Genomic DNA, 6,687 nt, shown 5'->3' with positions numbered 1-6,687 from the left:
ATACCTGGATTGTTTAGGGCTTGTTCCTGGGGTCATGAATTCAAGAAATGTGACAGTCAAAGAAAGAAAGAAAGAAAGAAAGGGGAAAAAAATGTGACAGTCAAAACCACTTGCAGAGTTTATGAGCGTGACTCCTGGCTCTGGTCCCAGGCTATGGGAGGGAGGACCAAATGACAAGAAGCATTAAGTCAGAGTGAATCTTAGAGCCACTTCTGATCCTTGTGGGGACTTCAGTGGGGTCCCCTCCTTCTCTGAGCCTTGTTTTTCTCATCTGTAGAATGGGAATCTATTGGTTCGAAACGCTCTTCGCCGGGAGTAACAGAAAACTCAACTGGCATGGGTTTGGATGACGAGGGATTATTCTTCAAACTGGCCTCGCCATAAGTTTGGAGTAGATGGTCCAGGGTTATCGCAGTGGCTCCCAACAGGGGCCCAGACTCTATTTTTTTCTTTTCCCACTCTTAGGATGTTGGCTCTGTCCTCATGCCTGCTGCCTCATGGCCTCAACATGGCTGCTCCACCTCCAGCCTCTGGTTTGTGTTCCAATCAGAAAGAACAAGGCATTTTTCTTCCTGCCTCCCCTGTTGGCGTCTTGTTGGTTAGAATCACAGTGAATGAACACCCCTAACTCCAGTGGGGTCTGGGAAAGAGACTATTTTTTCTCCCTAGAATCATTAGCAAGGGGAAGGCAATGGCGGGTGCCTTTCAGGTAGCAAATCCACAGGGCCCACCAAGGGGCCTTGGAGAGGATGTACGTCAGATGCTAACTCCACTGCCTGACACAGTGTCCTAGGAAGGGAACACTTTATTAACTAAATTCACTAAGGAATGAATTTTACAAAGGGGAAGGATGAATACCTGACAGTGCACATCGGGCCTCCGTAAATGGATTTCCTTCTGGCTCTTCTCTTGGCTTCCATTGACCTCCTTGGGGTTGCTCTCTTTCTCCCATCTCAGACAAAGCTTCCGCTGAGGTCACCAGCATGGGGCCCATCCTGAGCCCCTGCCCCTCTCTTCACGGACTCCCTTCCCACTGGACGCTTTGTGTGGCCCGGAGAAATGTGGCTATGCCCACCAGCCACAAAACAGCCGGAGAGTGCTTTGGGCCAGGGTGAGGCTGTACTGCCCTCTGACCTACGGGTCAGAACTCCGGGTTAGCCCGTGCATTTGCACCCCGCCCTGATCCCACTGGTGACTTCACCACTGAGGCCCCAGGAGGTTCCTCCCGGCCTCCAGTCTTCTCCAGAAAGATACCGTCCTGTTCTGCATGGTTTTGTTTTCGAGCGTATTTTTTAAAACATGTGTTTATCCAGACAGAACTCAGAATTCATGATAACACTGCGGGTGGTTACTGCAATATAGCGTTTCCTTTGGGCTCCTGATTGTTTGCTGCGTGGGGTAGATGATGCATGCAGGAGGTTAAGGAAGGAAATTCATTCCTTTCACAGCCAACCGCAGGCCTCATCTCATAGCCAGTACCTCACCTCCAACCCGCCTCAGCAGCTAATGAACGTGAACTTCAAACTGGAGGTCATTCCTCTGGAGCTTTTTTTTTTTAATGTTTATTATTTTTGAGAAAGACAGAGATAGAGACAGAGAGCCAGCAGGGAAGGAAGGGGCAGAGAGAGAGAGGGAGACACAGGCTCCAGGCTCTGAGCTGTCAGCGCAGAGCCCGACGCGGGGCTTGAACTCACAGATCGCGAGATCATGACCTGAGCTGGAGTCGGCTGCCCCACCGACTGAGCCACCCAGGCGCCCCATCCTCTGGAGTTTTAATGGAGGCAGATCTCCCTTAGTTTGGGAACCAGGGGTGGGGTGATGGGTTATCAGGAACTACCCGGAGGTCTAATCAAACCGGCCTGCTGATTCCCAGGTGCCAATGACCGCGGGACAGCGGTCTGGACAGGGGGTGACAGCCATTGATCTGTGGGTGGCAGCCGGTGACTTATTCGAGGAATGAAGGGGGTCAAGTTGAATAACAACTCCGTGAAAATTGGAATTAGGGGCGCCTGGGTGACTCAGTCCGTTAAGCATCCGGCTCTTGGTTTCGGCTCAGGTCATGATCTCGCGGTTCGTGACATTGAGCCGCACATCAGGCTGTGTGCTGACATCACGGAACCTGCTTGGGACTCTCTCTCTCTCCCTGTCTCTGCCCCTCCCCCGCTTGCACTCACACCCATGCACACACACACACACACACACACACTTTCTCTCTCTCTCTCTCAAAAATAAAACAGACTTAAAAACATTTTTTTAAGAGGTGAGAATTAAACAGATCTTTCTGCCCTGACTCCCCTGCTTTATGGGCCTTGCTGACAAATCACGTGCTCAGGTGTCAGACCATCAACAGAGCTGGAGGAGGTGGGGCAGCCGGGTTTTGATGGCTGACTCGGTTGATGCCTTGACCAAGGGTATCATCAATCTTGCAACTTCCGGAAAGCTGTATGGATTTTGCTGGAGGAAGTGACTAGTTACATTTGTGGGTTAGGAAGGCTTACAAATTAAAAGCATGTTCCTGCCAGTACTTCTGGAGTTCTCTGTGGCATTTTACATCAGTCCTTACGTAACATGTAACATTTACTCGAGTGCTTCCCACATGCCGGCCGCCGTGCTGAGGTCTTTCACGGATGAGACTCGTATTAATCCTCCCTGCGACTCTCTGAGGAACAGTCATGATCCTCATATCGAAGACGAGGAAAATCGGGCACCAGGAAGGGAGGTTGCTCATCTGGGGCCGCGTCGGAAGTGTTGGCCTGAGACTGGCATTTTCTTCCTTTAGTGTTTGGTGGCAATTGATGACAGCTGGCAAGCCTTATAATTATCATTATCCCCAGGTCCCTCCCGTGCTAAGGCTACCGCATTGGCCATAATAATAATTAGCGACTAATAATAATTAATTATTGTTAGTAATGGCATTATAATGATATTATAATGATATTAGCTATGGCTAATTATAACCATTATTAACCGATACGATTATAGTTAATCGATTTAACCGATACGATTATAGTTAATCGTATAACTATAGTTAATCGATTAACTATAATCGTATCGGTTAATAATGGCTATAATTGGCCACAGCTGGTGTGTCCCCTCACACCTGTACTCTGTCTCAGCTCCCCAGCGTGAGGGTCTTAGCAATTGTGATGCACAGAATACAGGGGAGATCCGACCCATCACAGTGGTGCTCGTTTGCCATCAGGAGGCCAAATGATCCAGTTCCAGAACTCCCCCTAAGCGTTTACTTCCCACGACCACTTCTTAATACCATTATTTTTTTACATTTATTTATTTATTTTGAAAGAGAGAGAGAGCGAGAATCCCCGGCAGGCTCTGCACTGTCAGCGCAGAGCCCGATGCGGGACTCAAACCCACCAACCGTGAGATCACAACCTGAGCCGATACCAGGGGTCGGATGCCTGACCGAACGAGCCACCCAGGTGCCCCCTTCTCTGACCGCTTCTTAACAAACCATCTTGGATTGGTCTTCCCCAGAAGCAGACCCACGTAACCCGTTTATTTAGGAGTGATCTCGGGGAACATCCACAGATGGATGAGAGGAGACGTGCAGAGCCGCCGGTGGAAGGTGTGTTTCTGGCTGCGGGCAGCCGGAGCTCATTTCTTCGGAGAACTGTGCATCCGTGTGAACGCAGCTCGGAGTTTCCCAAGGAGGGGGCGTGGCAGCCGAGGTCTCACCCTCCACCTTGCCTCGGTCCTGGCTTGAGGGCTGCTTCTGGAGGCTTTTTTCCTGCGGTTCTCTGGCACATACAGCCCACGGGCTAAGCACACGACAGAAAGAAGCCTTCAGACAGCATCACGGGTTTTGCAGTAAGCAGCCTTTGGTACCTGGAGAAGAACCCCCGAGGGGAGTCTGTGGGCCGCTGATCGCATCTGCCCCAGGGGCTCACTGCTCCGAAGCGGCCTATTCTGACCTTGGACGCCAGGTTGCTGGAAAGCCCTTTCTGTAGATCCAAAATCGGTCTATGGTACTTTGAAAATGACTCCCCAAGGATGTCAAGTCCCGATGCCTAGAACCTGCCAATGCTGCCTTTTGGGGGGGGGGGCGGGATGCGGGGGAAGCTTCTTTGCAGGCGTGAGCAAATCAAGGGTCTAGTACTGGAGAGATTATCTACTGGGGTGGATCCCAATTGTTATCACAAGTGTCCTTGTGAGAAAGACATGGGGGAGGATCTGAAGACAGAACGGGAGAAGGCAAGGTGACCGCGGGGTGGGGGCTGGAGCAAAGTGCCACCACAAGCCAAGGAATGCAGCTGCACGGGAAGCCGGAAGAGGCAAGGGAGGAAGTCTCCTCGATTTTGGACCAGGGATACTAATTTTGGCATTCCGGCTCCCGGAACCGTGAGAAAATAAATTTCTGTTGTGTTAAGCTACCAAGCTTGTGGTAATTTGTTCCAGAAGCTCCAGGAAATTCATATAGTGTTTTTGGATCTTATCTAACAGCTTTGAGCTCCCCTGCCCTGCCTAGAGAGCTCTTTCAACATCCATCGAAGAGCCCGATGCTCCCTGTATCTTTTTTCTTGCAGGCGGAGCGGAACATCCCAGGATCGTCTGTTGCTCCCCCAACCCCCCGGACAGATACCCCCTTCTTCATGCCTTTACGTGGGTAAAGAAAGAAGGGATAGCAAGGACGGCAGCCAGAGCAGCCCTGGAGGTTCTCCCAGAGTCTGGAAGCTGAACCCTAGAACTGATGCCAGCCCCAACCTAGCCCAAGCTTGCCATGCCTCGTCATATACGGTACATCGTGCCTCTGTGTCCAACTTTGCGGTTGGCTCAGCTGCCGGCATTGTCTCCTTACCACCTCCCAGTCCTTGCCTGAGGTCCCGGAATGCCTAGCGGCCAAGTCCAAACATTATGACCACAGCTCATCACCAACTTCCCGAGAGTGGCCAACTAAGAAATCACGGGTTACTCGTTCTCTGAGGGTCTCAAAGTCCTGATCGATTGGTGCAAATCAACCAAGACCCCAAGACTAAAGCCTTAATACAGATCATCTGGAGATCGTGGAGGTTCTGATTTGGCAGATCTGGGGCGGGGCCTGGATACCGTATTTCTAACAAGCTTCTCTGGTGCTGATGCGCTGGGCTGCAGCCCACGCCCCGAGCAGGACTCATCTGGAGACACCAAGTTCACCGGTTGACTATTTAGTATGCTTCAAATGCGGGTCATGTTCTGTGAAGCTTTAGCCAATCTTAAACACAAATCTGTATTTTTCATTGTGTAGAATGCTGTTTTCATGGTTTTGTTGCTAAGATCGTTGCATTTATAACTCCATTAGGAAACCCCTCATCCCTGTCTTGCCTAGAACAGAACACCAATCTGAGTTTTCTCCAAGAGACCGTATCTGCCCTTGGCCCTCATTCCCTCTTGGGCTATAGATGCTGAGTGGATGAACAATGTTCCCTTCTGCAGCCTTTCTAGGACTTCTCTTCTAGACTGGATGTCAAAATAATCCCAGTTCCACATTCAAATGGAACGTGCCGGAGAATTGGATAAGACAATGACACTTCCTTCTGCTTGAGTGTGTGCCAATGCAGGGGATTCAGAATAGCGCTCACTACATTTGCAGCCAACCCCACGCCGGCCACACCTTGCCTTGGTGGGGACACCACAGTGGTCCCAGCCTCCCGGGGCTGGATCCTGCCTCCCTCCCTGGCGTCTGGTGTCTCTAGGATGGGAATTGTGTTAGCCCATGTCTGTGGCTCTGGTACCCAGCTCACTAGGGGCCTAAAAAAAACGTGTGCATTAAACGTATCCCTCTCCAAAGGCTTTTACTTTATCTCCCTGCCTGAGAGGATAAGAGACCTGACTAAGGCCCCTCAGCCAGTGATTTCGTGAAACAGCTTATAAACTCAAGCAGAAGGAGACCTCATCCAGCCTGACGAGTCGATAAGCGGAGGCCGGGAAGGGCCGGGGATTTGGCCAGGACTCTACAGTTAAGTCTGAGAATAGCTGGGCCTAGATTCTGGCTGTGCTGACATAGGTCTCTGCCCACGCCACCTTTGGGATTCTATCTGTTTCTGCTAAAAAATCAAGAGGATGGAGGAGGAAGGCAATCTTCCAAGCTCTATAAAGAGAGAAGGGGGCTGAGCGTGTGAGTCTTATTGTCTTCTGGGCTTGGGCTCCCCACCTGAGACCTGCCTAGGTGTACCTGAGATTTCGGGGGGTGCTGACGTCATCTGTCTCCGCAGAAATGGTGAGACCCTGTGGTGTTCATTTGTTGGAGGCTGCAGTATGATGCACTGGAAAGGACAAGGGCCAGACTTTAAAAAGTGTCCACCTTATGACCCAGGCGATTCCATTTCTAGAAAGGTCTTTTACAGAAAATTTTTTTTTATTTAAAATTTTAAAAATATCTATTTACTTTTGAGAGAGAGACAGAGACAGAGCACGGGTGGGGGAGAGGCAGAGAGCGAGGGAGACACAGAATCCGAAGCAGGCTCCGGGCTCCGAGCCGGCAGCACAGAGCCCGACATGGGGCTCGAACCCACGAACTGCGAGATCGTGACCTGAGCCAAGTCGGATGCTCAACTGACTAAGCCACCCAGGCTCCCCTCTTTTACAGAAATTCTTATGCAAATGCACCACTGTTTGTGTATAAGGATACTTGCTGAAGTTGTGTTGGGAACAAATGTCCACCCCTCTGCATATTCTGAAGTCAGTAGAATA

The 6,687-nt window shown here is 50.7% G+C and overlaps 1 long non-coding RNA gene across 1 annotated transcript; it reads left to right on the top strand.

Moving 5' to 3' along the window:
* Positions 1 to 3,326: 3,326 nt before the first annotated feature.
* On the top strand, positions 3,327 to 6,108 carry LOC124507207 (uncharacterized). Its single transcript, XR_006960959.1, has 2 exons — positions 3,327 to 3,828; positions 4,545 to 6,108. It is a non-coding gene; the product is annotated as an uncharacterized LOC124507207 (long non-coding RNA).
* The last annotated feature ends 579 nt before the right edge of the window (positions 6,109 to 6,687 follow it).

Source organism: Lynx rufus, unplaced genomic scaffold, assembly GCF_022079265.1.
Source record: "Lynx rufus isolate CCGP_SWC_20201006 ecotype Redwood Valley unplaced genomic scaffold, mLynRuf1.p SCAF_11, whole genome shotgun sequence".
In the NCBI taxonomy this organism is placed as follows: Eukaryota; Metazoa; Chordata; class Mammalia; order Carnivora; family Felidae; genus Lynx; species Lynx rufus.
Note: the sequence above shows the minus strand (reverse complement) of the source record. Positions and strands in the feature narration are given on the sequence as shown.